The sequence below is a fragment of the Hyperoodon ampullatus genome, assembly GCF_949752795.1.
Source record: "Hyperoodon ampullatus genome assembly, chromosome: 3".
Classification (NCBI taxonomy): domain Eukaryota; kingdom Metazoa; phylum Chordata; class Mammalia; order Artiodactyla; family Ziphiidae; genus Hyperoodon; species Hyperoodon ampullatus.
In genome coordinates, this window is record NC_136916.1 from 25,244,786 (window position 1) to 25,266,635 (window position 21,850).

At 43.0% G+C, this 21,850-nt stretch overlaps 1 protein-coding gene across 1 annotated transcript in view; it reads left to right on the top strand.

Annotated features, from left to right (window-relative positions):
- The window catches only part of IL2RA (interleukin 2 receptor subunit alpha), a gene marked incomplete at both ends in the record, with an annotated part of 44,649 nt that overhangs the window by 14,492 nt on the left and 8,307 nt on the right, over positions 1 to 21,850 (top strand). The gene's annotated exons all lie outside the window — the stretch shown is intronic.

The following is a 21,850-nucleotide window of genomic DNA, read 5'->3' on the forward strand; positions in this document are numbered from 1 at the left end:
ACACATTTTTCTCAAGTGCTCATGGAACATTCTCCAGGATAGATCATATCTTGGGTCACAAATCAAGCCTTGGTAAATTTAAGAAAATTGAAATTGTATCAAGTATCTTTTCCGACCACAATGCTATGAGACTAGATATCAATTACAGGAAAAGAGCTATAAAAAATACAAACACATGGAGGCTAAACAATACATTACTTAATAACGAAGTGATCACTGAAGAAATCAAAGAGGAAATAAAAAAATACCTAGAAACAAATGACAATGGAGACACGACGACCCAAAACCTATGGGATGCAGCAAAAGCAGTTCTAAGAGGGAAGTTTATAGCAATACAATCCCACCTTAAGAAACAGGAAATATCTCGACTAAACAACCTAACCTTGCACCTAAAGCAATTAGAGAAAGAAGAACAAAAACATCCCAAAGTTAGCAGAAGGAAAGAAATCATAAAAATCAGATCAGAAATAAATGAAAAAGAAATGAAGGAAACGATAGCAAAGATCAATAAAACTAAAAGCTGGTTCTTTGAGAAGATAAACAAAATTGATAAACCATTAGCCAGACTCATCAAGAAAAAAAGGGAGAAGACTCAAATCAATAGAATTAGAAATGAAAAAGGAGAAGTAACAACTGACACTGCAGAAATACAAAAGATCGTGAGAGATTACTATAAGCAACTCTATGCCAATAAAATGGACAACCTGGAAGAAATGGACAAATTCTTAGAAATGCACAACCTGCCAAGACTGAATCAGGAAGAAATAGAACATATGAACAGACCAATCACAAGCACTGAAATTGAAACTGTGATAAAAAATCTTCCAACAAACAAAAGCCCAGGACCAGATGGCTTCACAGGCGAATTCTATCAAGCATTTAGAGAAGAGCTAACGCCTATCCTTCTCAAACTCTTCCAAAATATAGCAGAGGGAGGAACACTCCCAAACTCATTCTACGAGGCCACCATCACCTTGATACCAAAACCAGACAAGGATGTCACAAAGAAAGAAAACTACAGGCCAATATCACTGATGAACATAGATGCAAAAATCCTCAACAAAATACTAGCAAACAGAATCCAACAGCACATTAAAAGGATCATACACCATGATCAAGTGGGGTTTATCCCAGGAATGCAAGGATTCTTCAATATACGCAAATCAATCAACGTGATACACCATATTAACAAATTGAAGGAGAAAAACCATATGATCATCTCAATAGATGCAGAGAAAGCTTTCGACAAAATTCAACACCCATTCATGATAAAAACCCTGCAGAAAGTAGGCATAGAGGGAACTTTCCTCAACATAATAAAGGCCATATATGACAAACCCACAGCCAGCATCGTCCTCAATGGTGAAAAACTGAAACCATTTCCACTAAGATCAGGAACAAGACAAGGTTGCCCACTCTCACCACTCTTATTCAACATAGTTTTGGAAGTTTTAGCCACAGCAATCAGAGAAGAAAAGCAAATAAAAGGAATCCAAATTGGAAAAGAAGAAGTAAAGCTGTCACTGTTTGCAGATGACATGATACTATACATAGAGAATCCTAAAGATGCTACCAGAAAACTACTAGAGCTAATCAATGAATTTGGTAAAGTTGCAGGATACAAAATTAATGCACAGAAATCTCTGGCATTCCTATATACTAATGATGAAAAATCTGAAAGTGAAATCAAGGAAACACTCCCATTTACCATTGCAACAAAAAGAATAAAATATCTAGGAATAAACCTACCTAAGGAGACAAAAGACCTGTATGCAGAAAATTATAAGACACTGATGAAAGAAATTAAAGATGATACAAATAGATGGAGAGATGTACCATGTTCTTGGATTGGAAGAATCAACATTGTGAAAATGACTCTACTACCCAAAGCAATCTACAGATTCAATGCAATCCCTATCAAAATACCACTGGCATTTTTCACAGAACTAGAACAAAAAATTTCACAATTTGTATGGAAACACAAAAGACCCCGAATAGCCAAAGCAATCTTGAGAACGAAAAATGGAGCTGGAGGAATCAGGCTCCCTGACTTCAGACTATACTACAAAGCTGCAGTAATCAAGACAGTATGGTACTGGCACAGAAACAGAAAGATAGATCAATGGAACAGGATAGAAAGCCCAGAGATAAACCCACGGACATATGGTCACCTTATCTTTGATAAAGGAGGCAGGAATGTACAGTGGAGAAAGGACAGTCTCTTCAATAAGTGGTGTTGGGAAAACTGGACAGGGACATGTAAAAGTATGAGATTCGATCACTCCCTAACACCATACACAAAAATAAGCTCAAAATGGATTAAAGACCTAAATGTAAGGCCAGACACTATCAAACTCTTAGAGGACAACATAGGCAGAACACTCTATGACATAAATCACAGCAAGATCCTTTTTGACCCACCTCCTAGAGAAATGGAAATAAAGACAAAAATAAACACATGGGACCTAATGAAACTTAAAAGCTTTTGCACAGCAAAGGAAACCATAAACAAGACCAAAAGACAACCCTCAGAATGGGAGAAAATATTTGCAAATGAAGCAACTGACAAAGGATTAATCTCCAAAATTTATAAGCAGCTCATGCAGCTCAATAACAAAAAAACAAACAGCCCAATCCAAAAATGGGCAGAAGACCTAAATAGACATTTCTCCACAGAAGATATACAGACTGCCAACAAACACATGAAAGGATGCTCAACATCTTTACTCATTAGAGAAATGCAAATCAAAACTACAATGAGATATCATCTCACACCAGTCAGAATGGCCATCATCAAAAAATCTAGAAACAATAAATGCTGGAGAGGGTGTGGAAAAAAGGGAACACTCTTGCACTGCTGGTGGGAATGTGAATTGGTACAGCCACTATGGAGAACGGTATGGAGGTTCCTTAAAAAACTACAAATAGAACTACCATATGACCCTGCAATCCCACTACTGGGCATATACCCTGAGAAAACCATAATTCAAAAAGAGACATGTACCAAAATGTTCATAGCAGCCCTATTTACAATAGCCCGGAGATGGAAACAACCTAAGTGTCCATCATTGGATGAATGGGTAAAGAAGATGTGGCACATACATACAATGGAATATTACTCAGCCATAAAAAGAAATGAAATTGAACTATTTGTAATGAGGTGGATGGACCTAGAGTCTGTCATACAGAGTGAAGTAAGTCAGAAAGAGAAAGACAAATACTGTATGCTGACACATATATATGGAATTTAAGAAAAAAAAAGGTCATGAAGAACATAGGGGTAAGACAGGAATAAAGACACAGACCTACTAGAGAATGGACTTGAGGATATGGGGAGGGGGAAGGGTAAGCTGTGACAAAGTGAAAGAGCGGCATGGACATATATACACTACCAAACGTAAGGTAGATAGCTAGTGGGAAGCAGCCGCATAGCACAGGGAGATCAGCTCGGTGCTTTGTGACCGCCTGGAGGGGTGGGATAGGGAGGGTGGGAGGGAGACGCAAAAGGGAGGGGATATGGGAACATATGTATACATATAACTGATTAAATTTGTGATAAAGCAAAAAATAAAAAAAAAAAAAAATAATAATAATAATAATACCAGCCTCAAAAAAAAAAAAAAAAAAAAAAAAAAAAAAGAAATGGCGGGTAGTTCGGGAGTGCAGCGGAATGCCCAAAACCAAAGAGACGGGTCCAGGAGGCTTCCCAGAGAAATGTGACAACGAGGGAGGACAAGCTGAAGTCGAGAAGGTGGAAGCGAAGTCGTGAGCAAGGTTAATGACCAAAGACAGGGCATAGTCCACCAGGCCGGAGAGCTCAGGCGGCGGGCAGAGGTGGAGGTTGTTGAGGCTGGGCTGTGAGCTATGTCATGGAGCCTTGCCAAGTACAGGGGCTTCGACTGTATCCTGGGAGGAATGGGTACCACAGAGCGGCGTGGGCAAGGGAAGGATGCAGTCTGGGCTTTAGAGCGTTGGCTCTGGCATCCATGCGTATGACGGCAGGCAGGACAGGGGGAGGGGGTGCAGCCCCGGAGGGCGCTGAGTGACCTAGTGGGGAGCTGGTCATGGGCAGCTTCTTCTAACCTCCATGGGCTTCAGTTGCTGTGGGTATAAAGTGGGACGTGCTGGCCTGCCTACAGTAACCAGGATATAGTAGGTGCTCAGTAAACATGGCTTGCTGGGTTTCCAATCTGCACAGCCAAGGCCCAGAGCACCTCTCCACAGAGCTGTGTCACAGACTTCTCAAACTCAGTACAGCCAGAGCTGTGGCCCCAGGCCTGCTCTTCCTCCTCTATTCCCCTTTTTAGTGAAAGACACTACTATCCACCCAGCTGCCCAGGAACCCTGGGCAAAATCCTTATTCCTTTCCCTTAGCTGGCACTCCCTACGAAGCCCCAGTCCCTGCAGAGTCCAGCCCGAGTGATCTCTGCACGTTAGCACCCAGCATCTGCTCTTCAAGCGCCAGCACCCACCCCACCCCAAGATGCCCGCAATGGCCTTCCCACCATGTGGGACACATGTGGGACGGGGCGGGGGGCGGTCAGAGGCTACAGTGGCCACACGAACAGGATGCAGCCGAGACACAGGGAGGAAACTGTGGGCGAACGGGGTCACGAGCACCTCCACCTGTGAGGCTGCGGATCCAAACGCTGGCCTCACACCAACCGGCTGTGCGACTCCGCGAAGGTCACTGACCCTGTTGGGGCCTCACTGCTATCGTGTATGACACAGAGCCAGTAAGAATGACTATCTAATAATTAATCATATTTAAATGTTTCTTATTTATAACCACATTAATCATACTGTAGTACTTTGTATATCAATTTATTATACATTTAATATTTTAATTATAATAATGTACTATATAATAATCATTGTATTAATTGTCATGAATATTCCTAACAGCCTACTTCATAGGGGGCTGTGAGGACCAGAGAGCTCCATATATGTACCCCGATCAGTGCCCGGTGTGCAATATCTCACACACCTTGGACAGAGCAGGCACTGTCTAAGCATGCGAGGAGATGGATAGAGAGGGTCTCTAAGCCCCTTTCTGTCCCGACATTCTATGGCTTAATAAACACCCTACAGCGGAGTGAAAAGTCATCCCTTCAGCCCTGTGCTGACCGAGCCATTCAGCCCCCCAGCAGGACTGAAGGTATCAGTTCACACTGCGGAAGGAAGTCTATCTAGTTCACGCTACAATTACCACATCCTTGGCGAGTCCCATCTGTCCTTTTCAGCTCAAAGCAATTCCCAGTGAACCATGGTAACAGGTCTTAAATTCCCATGTCCTTGGAAAGTGCTGCCACCTTGGGTTTAAATTCTATAAGAAGCCCGACACAAATGCCCCTTGCAGGACCATCACCTGTGGTCGTAAAGCCTGAGGTGTCTGTTGAAAGGAACAGCACCCACCTACGGCACTGAGCAGAGGGCCGGATTTCGGTGCTACCTAAGAATTTAGGGAAGGTAGGAATGGAGAAGAGCTGGCACTTTAAAGGGCGCTCTGGGGAACACGGAGGCTGTTTCCTTCAGTGCTGGCTGAGGGAGGACAGCCCAGGCCGAGTCCACAGACTGAATGCATCAAAAGCCTTTCAGTTGAGGCTGCTTTCCTGAGGCCAGTCCCTGGAGTGCCGGGGAGGGCTTTGGGTCTCATTTAATCGACGATCTTAACATAACCTCCTCCCGACCCTGTGTCACCCACCCCATCATCCGCCCACTCTGACACATCCTCATCCTTCTTCTATTTATGGGGCAGCGCCTGCCGACATGCAGATTTGGGAAATATGTTCAGGCTGCTGTTTGTCTACCCTGAACCCGACTTAAGCGAGTCACAGTGGACAAGCAGATCAAGGCTGCCCCCAAAGCACCAAGAACCACAGAACCTAAACCAGCACCTTCCCCTCCGGGGAGTCTGTGGCCTCCATTTCCATGTCTGGATTGACATTCTCCTTGCAAGGGTCTGATCCCCATCCAAAACGCATGGTGATGTCTTAGTCCGTGCAGGCTGCTCTAACAGAATACTAAAGCCTGGGGGGCTCAGAACAACAGAACTTCATTCCTGACTTTATCCTGGAGGCTGGGATCTGAGATCAGGGGGCCGGCGTGGTGGGGTTTGGGGGAGGGCCGTTGTGTCCCCACATGTCTGGAAGCAGAGAGGGTGCCGGCTCTCTCATGACTCCTACAGGGGCACAAACTCACCCGAGGCTCCACCCTCATGGCCTCATCTCCCCTCAAGGCCCCACCTTCTAACACCATCATGCTGGGCAGTAATGATTCGGCATACGAAGTTGGGGGACGGGGGACCTCAAACATTGAATCCAAACAGCACACACGTGTGTCTTGTTTAAAAGTGAGTGTGATTCTTTTTTTTTTTTAAGAAGATGTTCGGGGTAGGAGTTTATTAATTTATTTTATTTATTTTTGCTGTGTTGGGTCTTCATTTCTGTGCGAGGGCTTTCCCTAGTTGTGGCAAGCGGGGGCCACTCTTCATTGCAGTGCGCGGGCCTCTCACTGTCACGGCCTCTCTTGTTGCGGAGCACAGGCTCCAGACGTGCAGGCTCAGTAGTTGTGGCTCACGGGCCTAGTTGCTCCGTGGCATGTGGGATCCTCCCAGACCAGGGCTCGAACCCGTGTCCCCTGCATTAGCAGGCAGATTCTCAACCACTGTGCCACCAGGGAAGCCCTGAGTGTGATTCTTGAGAGCAGGCGCGAAGAAGAGTGTTCCAGAGTTAGGGGGATGGCGGGCACCCCCAGGAGGTGGAGTGGAGGCGGCAGGTGTGGGTCCTCCCAGGCTCTGTACACGTGGATTTGGGGTGCCTGCCACAGTTAGGGTCCGTGTCAGCGTGGCCAGCTGCTGTTTGACACCCGAATGGGGTGACGGCTCTGACGAGTAACTCTTCATCTGGACAGCTCCATCATGTCATGTGACCTTTTCCTTTTTCCTTCTTTCCCATGTTTCCCTTCGGGTCTTGAGTTTCTACCCGGTATCACACTTACCCATCTGGCATTCTTTAGAATTCCAGTGGAAATTCCATGGTTATCCAGTTGAAAAATCTCCTCGACTCCATGGTCTAATTTCTCAGAAGACTCCCCTTGGGGAAGACAGTGGGTGGGATTCACCAACGTAGCACATTTCTACTAAAAACATTATTTCGTCCCAAGAAATGGGTTTCAAAGATTTGAAGGAAAACTGCTTTTCGATTTCAGAGAAAAAACACGGGTCTGTTTCTATCCCCCTTGTTTTTCTTATCTGACAACCCTTTAATTTTCATCAGGTTGACATTCTGCGGTAAACTGGTGGTTAACCCTTTCACGTACAGAAGTTTGTTATCAGCTAAGGCTCCCAGGGGCAAAACACAACCACCCCAAAAATTTCATTCACAGAAGCATTTGAGACCCCGAAACACGAGAGCTTTGATTCAGGGACAGTTTCTGGGAGGAATATTGTTGGTTCTCAGTCTCCTTTTTTCCCTTCCAAGGGTAAGAGAAAATAACTGGATTCCCACCCATCTCCCCAACCTTCTTTTTTCTTGGTGATAAGTGTTGATTAAGGAAGAAGATGTTCTCCAGAAGGATCTTACCCCGTGAGTCACTCATTCTTGGGTCGTGGAAATTGACTCTTTGGCCTGGGAGGCCCAGCCAGGTCTCAGAAACTGTGGGTCAGACACACACAGAACTCACAGATGAAGGATGCTAATCACTGCAGAACGAGCCCAGGTGCACTGAGGTCTTCCCCTTCAGAGTACACAGCCTCCCCTCTTATTCTTACCCAGGGAATCAGACACCTTTTCTTTGATGCCATTAAATTGCCTTAACCCATCCCCCCAGCCCTGAGCACAAACAAACTTGGCTCTGCTACATTCCCCTCAGCATTTATGCTGAAGGAAGATGGATATGTGTCTGAATTAATTGATTAATAGACCATAATATCGACGCAATTGCCAATACACTCAAGCATTCATTCAGTGCCTACTGGCTGCCCATGTTGAAGAAACAGTTTAAATAAATAGTAGGTGACATGGACAGCCAACAACAACCAGAAATGACCGGAAGTTTTCAAACTAAACCATGGTGAGCTAGTTGGCAGTGATCAGGAAGTTGACCATGTTTTATTAGGTGTGAAGCCATTGTGAATATAAGTGAGAGGAAGGAAATGAACGCAGAATTCTCATAAATAGTCCTTAGAAGATGAAGTCAAAAGAAACTCCATTTCCTTGCTCTGACACAATCAAACTTTAAGTAATTAACATTTTAGATAATTTTTTTTCCAGCTCACAAAGGAACCTTACATATTTTATCATTTGGTCCTAAGAACAACACTGCTCGAGAAATAATAATAGCAACAATCGAGACTTGTGGGACATTTTACAGATATCAAGGTCCTTTCACTTACATTATTTCCACAGATACATCTCTGTCATTCACACCCTTGCCATTCACACTCCAGCAAACATTCCACTTATAGTCCCCTGAACCCGGCATTCCCCCTGCCAGGGTGACCTATTCTGCCGAACCTGCCAGGTGAACCCCGCTCACCCTTCAAACGAGGTACAGCCAAGAGCAGCCTTCCTCCTTGCCTGGCTCACAGGCCAGGAAGGATTCCACCCCCCACCCCACCGCATCAGGGACACCACGCCAGGAGGCCCAGAAAACCAATCAGCATGGCAAAGGCAGTGACCTGGAGTATCTAAGAAGCTCCTATGGTCACAAGCTCCTTAATGGCTCTGAGGAATCTGCCATCTGCTATTTGATTGGCAGACTCAGTCCCCAAAGCAAAGCAAGGAAATGCTGTCAATCCCTCCCGACAGGAGGGAGTCCAGTGTTTGACAAACCCACTTCCCAGATTAAAGGAAAAAGAGGGAGGGCAGTTGTGGCACCCAGAGGTGAATCACGGAGGCAGAGAATACCTCACCTGCGGGCATTTACTGTGGCACTAGCGCATCAGCTCTGTGCTCTGGGACCCTAGGATGCTTGGCTTGACGATATTTTTAAAGACATATCGGAGGCGGGGAGACACGGGAGGTGGAGGGAAATGATAAGATGCTACTGCTCTGGCGGGTCTGCAGTTGGGAGGGCTGCAGGAGAGTGGTGAACGTTACAGAAGACAGGGGGCGTGCGCGAGGCTCCCGCAGAGGTCCAAGCAAGGACTCTTGAGAAGGGTTTGGACCTGACGGCAAAGGAAAGTGGAATTTAAGGGAGATGCTGAAGTGTCACATCACAGGAATGCCAGGGTCACCAAGAGAAACAAGGACAAGAAGAGGAACAGAGGATTATTTGTGTGTGTTTGTTTTTAACTTTTTTTATGTATAAAGTTTTTATTTTGTGATTTTCTCAGGATACATTTCCAGATATAGGATGCATGGGTAAAAGATTATGAAGATTTTGATAACTATGTATTGAAGCTCTGTATTGTAATGGTTAAGACGTTGGGCTTTGGAGTTTAGAATGAGCTGGGTTCAAATTCTAGTTCTGCTTGATCTTGGACCAGCTACTGTAAATCTATGTTTTTAACTTTTTATTTTTATTTTTATTTATTTATTTTTTTTGCGGTATGCAGGCCTCCCACTGTTGTGGCCTCTCCCGTTGCGGAGCACAGGCTCCGGACACGCAGGCCCAGCGGCCATGGCTCACGGGCCCAGCCAATCCGCGGCACGCGGGATCTTCCCGGACCGGGGCACGAACCCGCGTCCCCTGCATCGGCAGGCGGACTCCCAACCACTGCGCCACCAGGGAAGCCCTAACTTTTTATTTTGAAATAATTATAGACTCACATGCAGTTGTAAATAATAACATCGAGAGATCCAATATAGCCTTCATTCAGTTTCCCTCCAAATTATAGCATGATATCACAACCAGGAAATTGACCTTGCTACAATCCATCAGTCTTACTCAAATCTCACCAATTTTATATGCTCTCATCCGTGCATGTGTGCCTTTGGCTCTGCACAACTGTCCCACATGTGTAGATTCATGGGACCATCACCAGAGCCAAGATACACAGCAGTTCTCATCACAAGGATCCTTCCCGCTGCCCTATCATGGCCACAGCCACAGGCCTCCTTCCTCCCTAATCCCTGGCAGACACTAAGCTGCTCTCCATCTCTATAATTTTGTCATTTTTAAGACTGCAAAATAAATGAAATCACACAATATGTAACCTTTGAAACTGGCTTTTTTCACTCAACCTAATTCCCTTTCTGCTCATAATTCTCTTACGATCCATCTTTCTGCACATAATTCCCTTGTGATCCATCTTTCTGCATTCCTTAGCTGGCATTATCCTGTAAAAAAAGTGTTTCTTCCCTACCCACCCCATGCCACACTTCTTTAGTATCACTCTTGATTGCTATCTTTTAAAATTATTTCATTATTTTATTACTTCCACCATTGATTCTCTTGGGTCTACTAGACACACTACCGTATAATCTTCAAGCAGAGATAGCTTTATTTCTTTTCTTTCCAGTTTTTATGCCCCTACATTCTTTCATCTGATTGAATTGACTAAAACCCTAATGGCAATGTTAAGTAGAAGAAGAAATAGTATCTTTACCTAGAAGTTTTTTTTTTTTTTTAAGAAGATGTTGGGGGTAGGAGTTTATTAATTTATTTTATTTTATTTTTGCTGTGTTGGGTCTTCGTTTCTGTGCGAGGGCTTTCTCTAGTTGTGGCAAGCGGGGGCCACTCTTCATCACGGTGCATGGGCCTCTCACTATCGCGGCCTCTCCCGTTGCAGAGCACAGGCTCCAGACGCGCAGCTCAGCAGTTGTGGCTCACGGGCCTAGTCGCTCCGCGGCATGTGGGATCCTCCCAGACTAGGGCTCAAACCCGTGTCCCCTGCATTAGCAGGCAGATTCTCAACCACTGCGCCACCAGGGAAGCCTTACCTAGAAGTTTTGAACAGAGTTGAAGTACCAGAGGATGGCCAGATGCAAAGGCGGAAGGCATTCCGTCCAGACTAGAGCTCAGGGCTAGAGGTAGGAATTTAGAAGAGGCAGCACAGCATCCTGTCAAGACCACGGCTCGGAAGCCTAGATGAGCCTCCAGCTCCATCACTGTGGGTCCTCTAGCTGGGCGACCTCGCTGGGTGACCTCAGGCAATTCTTCAAACCTCGCTGTGCCTTGATGTCTCCTTTGTAAAATGGCAGTAATCATGATAATGTCTACTTCATAGTATAGTTGTCAGGATCAGATTAGTTCATATGTGTGAGGGCTTGTTACTGCTACTTAAAAATGAATTAATAAACATGTACTCAAACTTTCTCAGTTTTAATTTCTAATATGGCAAACAATGATGGATATAACCCACAAAAACAAAAGCTTTGGCGGGTGGGGTCCTCAGCAATTTTTGAGAGTATAAAGGGGTCCTGATACCAAAAGGTTTGAGAATCACTGCCTTCGTCATACTGGTTGTTAAACATTGAAATACTTCTAAGCTTGTTGGTAAACACCTGCTGCTTTGAACCTGTCAGATGACCCTCTCTACTCATTCCCTTGGTTCCTCCCACATATCAGCACTGAAGGGTTACTGTGTGGCAGACAGGGCTCCAGGACCCTCGGCTTCATCCTCATTGGCATCCTTGGTTCCTGACCCTGCTACCCTGCTTGTTCAACATTTTGAATCTCACTCCTACAGAGAAACCAACTGCATCACCCCCTGAGCTTTTACGGTGACCTGAGGTCCACGCAGACCTTTTCTCCACACTCTGCCCTCTTCTTCCTTGCTTCTTCCTGAGACATTTACGTTTGCTATTTGAAAGAATTTCCTGGAAGTAAAAGTGAGATTTTTTTTTAAAGGTAGACATGAGGGCGGCAGTAGTGGGCTTTCTTGTGATTCTGATCCCATTACCTTGAGCTGTGTGACTTGGGCGATGGACTGAATCTCTCTGAAACTCAATCTCCTGCTGTACAAAGTGGGGTGACAATATGTCCCTTTGAGGGCTGTAGTGAGCATGGAAGGTGACCTCTACAAGTGAGCAGCACACAGGCAGGACTCAGATGTGAGTTACTATTATATAAATAGCCCCAAATGGAGGACCTGAGCTCTCTGACTTCAAAGATAATGATCTGAATTAAACCACAACATCTCACAAACACTTCCCAGTAACCCAGATACTTTAGACATAGCTCTAACTCCTAGCTAGAGAGAACCTTCCATAGCAGGGTGAGAAGCACACTCGTTCCTGAAGATAGTGATGAGAAAGCACTGAACTGGGAGTCAGAGCTCCGTTCTACTCCCAGGTTTGCCACAATTGGAGGAACGGCACTCAGCCTCAGTTTCCTTATCAACAAAAGGGGAGATTAACCTAAATCATCTTTGGGGTTTCTCCCAGCTCTCAGATCCTGGGATCCTATTGAGAGGAATAGTCAACATGTCCAATAATATTTTATTTTGAACCCAAAACACCTGCTTTCTATAAGGCTCAGACTGCTGGGTGGATTTCCCAAGGAATTTGGAGACTGTCTTTGACATTAGGTATATCTTGGGGTTCTTCTCAGATCTGACACAGAAGATGAATGTCTTTAGGTCAAGAACTACACAATTTCTTTATCCAGTGCCCCAAACTCTTGATGGACTCCTATGTCCCTTGCATAAAGCTTAGTAAATCATCATCTAGAAGTTTCTGTGCTTAGTGAGTTATTCTAAGGTTCATCCCCGATCCCTATTGTATAGACAGCCATGCAGAAGGACACAAAGATGAAGCCATGCACTCAGTGCTGGCTGGGCTGTACGGGTAAACAGAACTTGACCTTGATTCATCCACAGAGCAAAGAATCTTATCTCAGACCCTGTCCACATCCTTTTGAAGCCCCTTCCTTTTCCTTATCTTTCACGTTACACAGGCCACAAGGGCCAGATGAGTGCTCTCTCATTTTGAACAACATCAGAAAAGAATTTTTTTAAAAAAATCATCTTGCCCACAGCCATTTCCACCCACCCACCTTTCCTCCAGCCAGAGGAGTTCTCACTGCACCGTTAGATGCTTTGCCTGGGAACGAAGTGTTCTGTAAGCAGATTCAGCCCCGCCTGAGGGCGCCGCTCTCGATCCCCTTGGGGAGGCGGGCCCTCCAGAGCGGGCAGAAGAGGGGGAAAGACGGGGCAGCCACTGCCGGGTGCTGAGTGCGGCTACAGCCCCGGCAGCACTGGGGCGCTCGAGAGAAATAGTTTCAGCCTCCACACTCACCCCACTGTGCCCAAATGTGCATTTAACAAGCCCCCCAAGCCACGTGTACACACATGAAAGTTTGAGAAGCTCTGCTGTGAACAAGTGAAGCAGAGTCCTACCAGCTGTAGGAAACCAACTTCCCAGCTCAAAGGACCGACTGCCTTCCAGGTGTTGATATTTCTGGTTAACTCGAGGAACACAAAAATATATCGGCACAACATTTACCTTAGTTCTGTTCCCTTCTAAAAACAAAACAGCAAGACACCAAGGGGTAGCTTTATTTAGGGGAGTGGAGTTGAGGTCATATGCTAAATAAGAGAAAGGGTGTCAGGATTCCAGATCCAATCAGGAAGCCCTGGTCTGCATCTCTTGTCTCTCTTAGTGAGTGACAGGCCACTTAGAGGAAGAGAAGGGAGTGCCTCGTTTCACCAAGTTTCTCATCTTTTATTGGAAACCCAAGCAGTAGAAACTGTACGACTGTCCTTCTGGGAACAGTGGCGGAAAGGAGAGAGCAGATGCCTGGGAGACAGAAAAGCTGGTCTGAATCCCTAAATCGGTTGCTGTGTAACCTACAAATGCCTAATCTTTCCCTCCCTAGCATGGGCGTGGTGAGATGGAGGAGGTGAGCCTCTAGCAATCCAGTGGAGGGAAAACAAAAGGCAAAACAACACAGAAAAAAAGGCGAAGCGTGTCCCAGGGTCCCTCACCCTCAGCCACCCTCCTCCCAGACCTGTGCGGTGACACAGCCCAGAGCAAGTTGGCTCTCAATTACTGTCGCTAATGTCAGCTGAAGAAGCCAAAAGCAGCCATGAATTCCTGCATTTCAGTTGAGCAGGGAATTCCTGGAGGCAACAAGCCTACAAATATCCCAAGGGAGGATGCACCTGGGACAGTGTTTCAGGGACAGGGATGGAGGCTGGGTGGGCGCAGGGGGTGGGACATATGGGGTCCTGCCTGTGTCTTTCCAGTTACCATTCTTAGCAAAAATTTGAAATAAGATGTGAAACACTTTCAACATCGGAAGAGCTCAGTTTAACTCTCAATGCAAGTCCCTTGGGAAAATCCCTTGGGATTTTTCAGGATGAATGATAATTACTGGCTCTCTTTCCCCTCTGCCTACATAAAAGGTAGGAGGCAAGACCACATCAATGTTCCTCCGAGCCCATGGTAGGACCCCTCTAGGGGCCCCAGTGTCCCAGCTCTGAGCATTCACCCCAAGTCCCATCACGAGGCTAGTAGTCTAAACTTTTCCCTCCAATCTGCACGCAGCACACACTTTCAAAACTCTCAGAAGAGAAAATGACGTCCAATCCAGAAATGCACCAATACTTAAAAATGACAGAGAGAAAAACATTTCCCTTCCCACCTTTCAAAAAAAACCTCTGCATTTGCCTCCTGAGCTGGGAGAATGGGCCAGAGCTGAGAGCAGAGAATAATTTCTATTAGAAAGTCAGAGCCTCTGGTGGAAGCAAGAAATAGATCTGGAAAGGTGGGTGCGAGAGTAAAGGCAGAGACAGTCCCTGTTTGCTGAATTTCGAGAAATTTTAGAGCTTTTGGAGTAAAACTAGAGAAAGAGGGCAGCTGCCATGCTGTGTGAAAATTTTTAAGTGATAATATGGGGAAGGAGGCTGTACAGACATTTTGCTGAGTCACATAAACAGAACTGTCCTTCAATGTTCCTCTGCAAGATTTCAGGAGAGACAAAGTGTTTTCATCCTTTTTTTAAAGATGTTGTAGTGCTGTTTCTTTTACGACACCGCCCTGAGAAGGGCTTTAAAAAATCCCAGATTTATTCCTGTTAAAAGAAACACCGCCCGCACCCCAGGTCTACCTTTCCTGCACACTCCCCTGCCCCCAACACACACACTTTCTTCAGGTGATACTTGGAACACTCTTCACATGGTTCCAGGGAAAAGGGTTAGAGTCAAGTTCTTTACTAGTTCTTAGCTATAGACCAGGGAAGTTTCAGTGCTTCTAGATTCCAGGAAGGATGCTTTTATAAAAGGCAAGTCTGTGGGAGTAAGAAGTTCTGGAAATTTCTCTTGTCCCCGCATGACCTCCTCAGATGCTCGGGCTAATTTATGATGATCCTGGAAATTTCCACGGCCTAATTTAGAAAAGTATATCATCATGTAAATAGTTTTTAAGGACACAAAGGTGCCCTGAAGGCAATCTGTCTGCCTTCTTTTCAAATTTCTGTGTTTAGAAACTCTCTTGGTTTGTGGTTGAGTCATCAGATTCCCAATGCGGCTGAGGTCAATCCTTGATTATTTGTGCTAGTGGATAATCATGAGAATTGCTCAATCTACTTCTTAATGATTTTTTTGAAGTAAAATTACATGTAGTGAAATGCACAGATCTGAAGTGTACAATTTGACAAGTCTGGGCTGTTAACCAAAATTTCAGAAACGGAGACCTGATTGAAATAAAAAGGGATTATTTGGGGTTTGTTAGGAATGCCCCAGTGACACAGATTCAAGGAGACCTTGAATTGTTTCCCCACCCCCTCCCCCCAACTACAAAATAGGGGACACTTATAAAGGCAAAACCCCACAAGGTTACAGTTAGTGACATGAGTCATCTATCAAGAATTATAATTGGAGCTGGCAAGCAGTAAGGGTGCTTATTGAGTAAGAATTGGTTGGGGTCTGAAATGGTTGCATAATTTCAAGGGGAGACCTTGAGACCATAAGGTTGCAGCTGCTGGCAGATACTGTTTTGAAAATGGCTGGTGGTGTCCTTAAGTTTGATGCAGTTCAGAGAAAATTCAAGTTCTCAGTGGTGCAGGGACAGGTCTGAGACCGGGTCCTCAATGGCCCCCTGACTTGAACTGTGACAAGTCCATGATAATTTCAATTTGTCATCAGGGCAAAGATGTACACTCATGTTTCCATCCTCCTACTGTCTCCTTCCAGTCAATCCCTACCCACCACAAGCAACCACTACTTTGACTTCTTTCTGCATACTAGTTTTGTCTTTTCGTAAACTTCATATAAATGGAATCAAACAGTGTGTGTATCTTGTGTCTGTCTTCTTTTGTTCAACATAATGTTTTTGAGATTATTCAAAGCTACTATAAATGTTTTGCTTAAGTCTTTTTGTAGACATGTGCTTTCACTCCTTCTAGATAAATACAAAGGAGTGGAACGGCTGGATAATAGGGCAGGTATATATTTAACTTCATTTTTAAAACTTTGAGTTTTGGCATTATTTTACACTCCCAACAGTAATGGAAGTGAGTTCCAGTAGCTCCTTGGCAACATTTGGTGTTGTCAGTCTTTTATCCATTTTACCCATTCTAATGGACTATTTCATGGTGGTTTCCAATTTGCTTTTTCTTGATATCTAATGATGTCTTCAGCACATTTTCAAGTGCTTATTGATAATCAGATATCTTCTTTGGAGAAGTGACCATTCAAGTCTTTGCCCATTTACTTATTGGGTTGTTTGACTTTTAGTATTGATTTGTAGTTCTTTGTATAATGTGGACACAAGTCTTTCTGTCAGATATATGTGTTGCAAAGATTTTTCTCCCAGTCTACCTGTAGCATTCATTTTTTCATTTTCTTAATGCCTTAGGAAGAGCAGAAGTTTTAAATTTACTATTATTTTATGGTTAGTGCTATTTGTGTCTTCCCTAGGAAATCTTTGCCTATCCCTAGCTTGCAAAGTTATTTGGCTTTATGTTCTTTTAGAAACGTAATAGTTTTATCTTTTATGTTTACATCTATAATGTATGGATTTGGTGTGTGGATGGATCTTTTATGTTTAAATATACAATAAAATTAATTTTTGTATGTGGAGTAAAGTTCTTTTTTCCCTATACAATTATCATTTGTTCCAGAAGCATTTGTTGAGATTTTCCCTTCCCTCATTGAATTGCCATGGTGTGTTTGCAAAAAATCACCTGAATATACCTATGTCAGTCTACTTCTGGATTTTCTATTCTGTTCCATTATTCTATTTGTCTATCTTTTATCAGTATGTACTGTCTTGGTCACTGAAGCTCTATAGAAAGTCTTGATATCAGATGATGTGAATCCTCCAAATTTGTACATCATTTTAAGATTGTCTTAAAATTCTAGGTCTTTGTGTCTTGCCAAATTTCTACCAAAAACTGTGTTGGATTTTTTAAATTGTAATTGCATTGAGTTTATTGATCAATTTAAGATAAGTTGACATCTTAAAAAAAAAAAAAAGAATCTCCCAATCCATAAACATTGTGCATTTTTCCATTTATTTAATTCTTTATGTTAGCAGTGTTTCAGAACTTTCAGTTTAAAGGCCTTGCGAGTTTTCAGTAAATTTATTCCTGAGTATGTTATGTCTTTTCATACTATTGTAAATGGGATTGTTTTAAAATTTTTAATTTTCTAATTGGTTGCTCACAGTATAACCATAAGTGATTTCTGTATATTGAGATTGCTAAATTTGCTAAGTTCTCATAGTTATTTTGGAGATTTCTCAGTAATTTCATGTAACCAACCAAGTCATCTGTGACTAATGTTTCTTACTTTGAAATCTACTGTCTGATATAAATATAGCCACACCTGGCAACAGGCAACAGATGCCTGTTTTTGTAAATAAAATTTGGTATAACTATTCTTCTCTCAGTCTCCACAGCAGGGAGTTGGTTCTAAGTCACAGGGTCCTGCCCTGTTCATATTCAGCCCAGCGGCTGGATTAAAAACCCGAAGAGTATCCTCACACACACTTCTGCCCCCCTCCTCTCTAGAGCCCCATCCCACAAATTCCACCCATGCCAGCAGACTAGGGCTCTGATTTTTTCCCTCTTCAGGTCAGTGAGGCCACCACTCTGCTGGCTCCACTTTGGTGCTACCTGGCAGGAAAGTGCCCCAGGAGGAAAGCCATGGCAATGGTGGGCTCACTTCATGTGCTTCCTTCCTCTCAAATAATGCTGTGCTGCACTGCCCATTGCTAAATGCCTGCAAACTCTTGTTCACATACTTTGTCTGGTTTTAAAGTTGCTTTCAGCAGGAAGATAAATTTTGTCACGGTCGGAAGCAGAAGTCCTCATGGGCTGTTTTTCTTTTTCCCTTCAATTATTTTATCTAGCTCAGGAAATGTCCGTTGTGTGCTTGTAAGCTGTTCTTTTCTAATAGGCTTTACTTTTTAGAACAGTTTTAGGTTCACAGTAAACTTGAGCAGAAGGTACAGAGATTTCCCATATACTCCTGACATCACACATGCACAGCCTCCCCCATTGTCACATTATCAACATCCCCCACCAGATTGTACGTTTGTCACCATTGATAAACCTACACTGATGCATCATCGTTGCCCAAAGTCCATAGTTTACATTAGGGTTCACTCTTGGTGTTGTATATTCTATGGGTTTGGACTAATAGGTATCCATCATTATGGTGTCCTACAGAGTAATTTCACTGCCCTAAAAATCCTCTGTGCTCCACATATTCATCCCTTCCTCCTCCCTACCCCCTGGCAACCTACCAATTCTTTTTACGACCTTCATAGTTTTTCCTTTTCTAGAATGTCATATAGTTGGACTCATACAGTGTATAGCCTTTTAAGATTGTTTTCTTTCACTTAGTAATATGCATTACAGTTTCCTCTATGTTTTTTCATGGCTTGAGAATTCATTTCTTTTTAGCACTGAGTAATATCCCATTGTCTGAATGTACCACAGTTTATTTATCCACTCATTTATTGAGGGACATCTAAGATTGTTCCCAAATTTTGACAATTATTAATAAAGCTGCTAGAAACATCTGTGTGCAGGTTTTTTTGTGGACTCAGCTTTTCAACTCCTTTGGGTAAATACCAAGAAGCATGATGGCGGGATGGTACATTAAGAGTATGTTTAGTTTTGTAAGAAACTGCCAAAACTGTCTTCCAAAGTGTCTGTACCATTTTGCTTTCCCATCAGCAATGTATGAGGGATTCTGTTGCACCACATCCTCACCAGCATTAGGTGTTCTGAATTTTGTTCATTCTAAAGGTGTGCAGTGGCATCTTATTGTTGTTTTAATTTGCATTTCCCTGATGACATGATGTGGAACATCTTTTCATATACTTATTTGCCATCTGTATATCTTCTTTGGTGAGGTGTCTGTTCAGGACTTTGGCCCATTTTTTTCAATCAGGGTTCTTATTGTTGAGTTTTAAGAGTTCTTTGTATATTTTGGATAATAGCCCTTTATCATATAAATATTTTCTCCCAGTCTGTGGCTTGTCTTTCCATTCTTGTGACAGTGTCTCTTAAGAGCAGAAATATTTTTTCCGTTAAATCAGAATTTATTTTTTTAAAGCATATGGTAACAAGAAAATAATACAAAAACAAACACCCTACTCCTTTTTTTTGTTTGTTTTGTTTTACTTTTTTTTTTTTACTGTAGTTTACTTACAATGTTGTGCCAATCTCTGGAAATTTTTTTATTTTAGTGAGGTCCAGATTCTCAATTCTTTTCTTCATGGACCGTGCCTTTGGTGTTGCATCTAAAAAGTTGTCACCAAACCCAAGGTCATCTAGGTTTTCTCCTATATTATCTTCAAGGAGTTTTGTGTTTTACTTTTAGGTCTGTGATCCATTTAGAGCTAATTTTTGTGAGGGACATAAGATGCGTGTTTAGATTTTTTTTTTTTTTTTTTTTTTGCATGTGGATGTCCAGTTGTTCTAGCACCATTTGTTGAAAGGACTATCTTTGCTCCATTGTATTGCCTTTGCCTCTTTGTCAAAGATCATTTGGTCTATTTCTGGACTCCCTATTCTGTTCCATTGATCTATCTGTCTATCCTTTCACCAATACCACACTGTCTTGATTAATGTAACTTTACAGTAAGTCTTGAAGTCAGGTAGTATATCCTCCAACTTTGCTCCTTTCAGTCAATATTGTGTTAGCTATTCTGAGTCTTTTGTCTCTTCATATAAACTTAGATTCAGTTTGTTGACATCCACCAAATAAGTGGCTGGGCGTTTTATTGGGATTGCCTTGAATCTATAGATCAAGTTGGGAAGAACTAACATACTGACAATATTTTTTTTTTTTTTTTTTTTTTGCGGTACGCAGGCCTCTCACTGTTGTGGCCTCTCCCGTTGCGGAGCACAGGCTCCGGACGCGCAGGCTCAGCGGCCATGGCTCACGGGCCCAGCCGCTCCGCGGCATGTGGGATCCTCCCGGACCAGGGCACGAACCCGTGTCCCCTGCATCGGCAGGCGGACTCTCAACCACTGCGCCACCAGGGAAGCCCCATACTGACAATATTGAATCTTCCTATCCATGAACATGGAATATCTCTCCATTTATTTAGCTCTTCATTGATTTATTTCATCAGGGTTTTATAGTTTTTCCTCATGTAGATCTTGTACATAATTTTTTTTTTTTTTTTTACTTATACCCAAGTACTTCATTTTTTGGGTGCTAATGTAAATGGTATTGTGCTTCTAATTTCAATTTCCTCTTGGTCATTGCTGGTATTTAGCAAAGTGGTTGACCTTTGTATATTAGCTTTGTATCTTGTAACCCTGCTGTAATCACTTATTAGTAGGAGGAGGTTTTATTTTTGGTCTATTCTTTCATATTTTCTACATAGATAACATGTCTTCTGCAAACAAAGACAGTTTTGTTTCTTCCATCCCAATCTGGATACCTTTTATTTCCTTTTCTTTTCTAACTTCATTAGCTAGGACTTCCAATATGATGTTGAAAAGCAGTGGTAAGAGGGAACATCCTTGCCTTGTTCCTTCATTTGGCTTTTCTGATTATTACACACATCTTGTTTTAGCAACAGATTTACCTTCCGATACTTAAATTGTTGGTTGGTATTGACGTATGATAAGTGCCAGCGAATGGTACTGATGATATGGGCTGTAGGGAGAGATGAACTTTTGCAGGAGCTAAGGGTTAAGGTAAAACTCAGCCCATTCTCTATCTGGACATTTTCTTTTTCTGGACAGGAAAAAAAGGGAGCGGAACTAGTACCTATTCTTTTCTTTTTTCTTTTTAAATTAATTTTATTGAAGTACAGTTGACTTACAGTGTTGTGATCATTTCTGCTGTACAGCAAAGTGGGTCAGTTATACATACATATATACATTCTTTTTCATGTTCTTTTCCATTATGGTTTATCACAGGATATTGAATGTAGTTCCCTGTATCATACAGTAGGACCTTGTTGTTTATCCATTCTATATATGATAGTTTGCAACTGACTAGCATCTATTCTATGCCTATTATGTGCCAGGTGCTCTGCAAGTTACCTTAATATGTTATTTCATGTAATATTTAAAAGAAATCAGTAAAATAATTATTATACCCATTTTACAAAAGAGGAAGCCAAGTCTTAGATAAGTAAAAACAATAAAGCTGTATAGCTAGTAAGCTGGTAGAACTACAATTTAGAAACCTATCCTTCTCCCCTTTCCACCATGCTGTGTTTCTTGCCTTATTATGATTATTATAATTCCTGGAATTTACATTATTTTACATGTTCCTCTACAACTGCTGGCCCAGTGAGCCATTCAAACTGCTTTTGTTTAGTCCCTTCTTGGTTAGAGGTGGGACAAGCTGTCCAGGTTCACCTCACCTTCTTAAGGGTGTCAGGAGGGTCCCGCATCTTGGATGGGGGTGGTCTCCAGGATGACAAGATGCTGGGCGGACCGTGAGGGCTCAGAGAAGCTCCACTCCACCCTGAGTGATTAACAG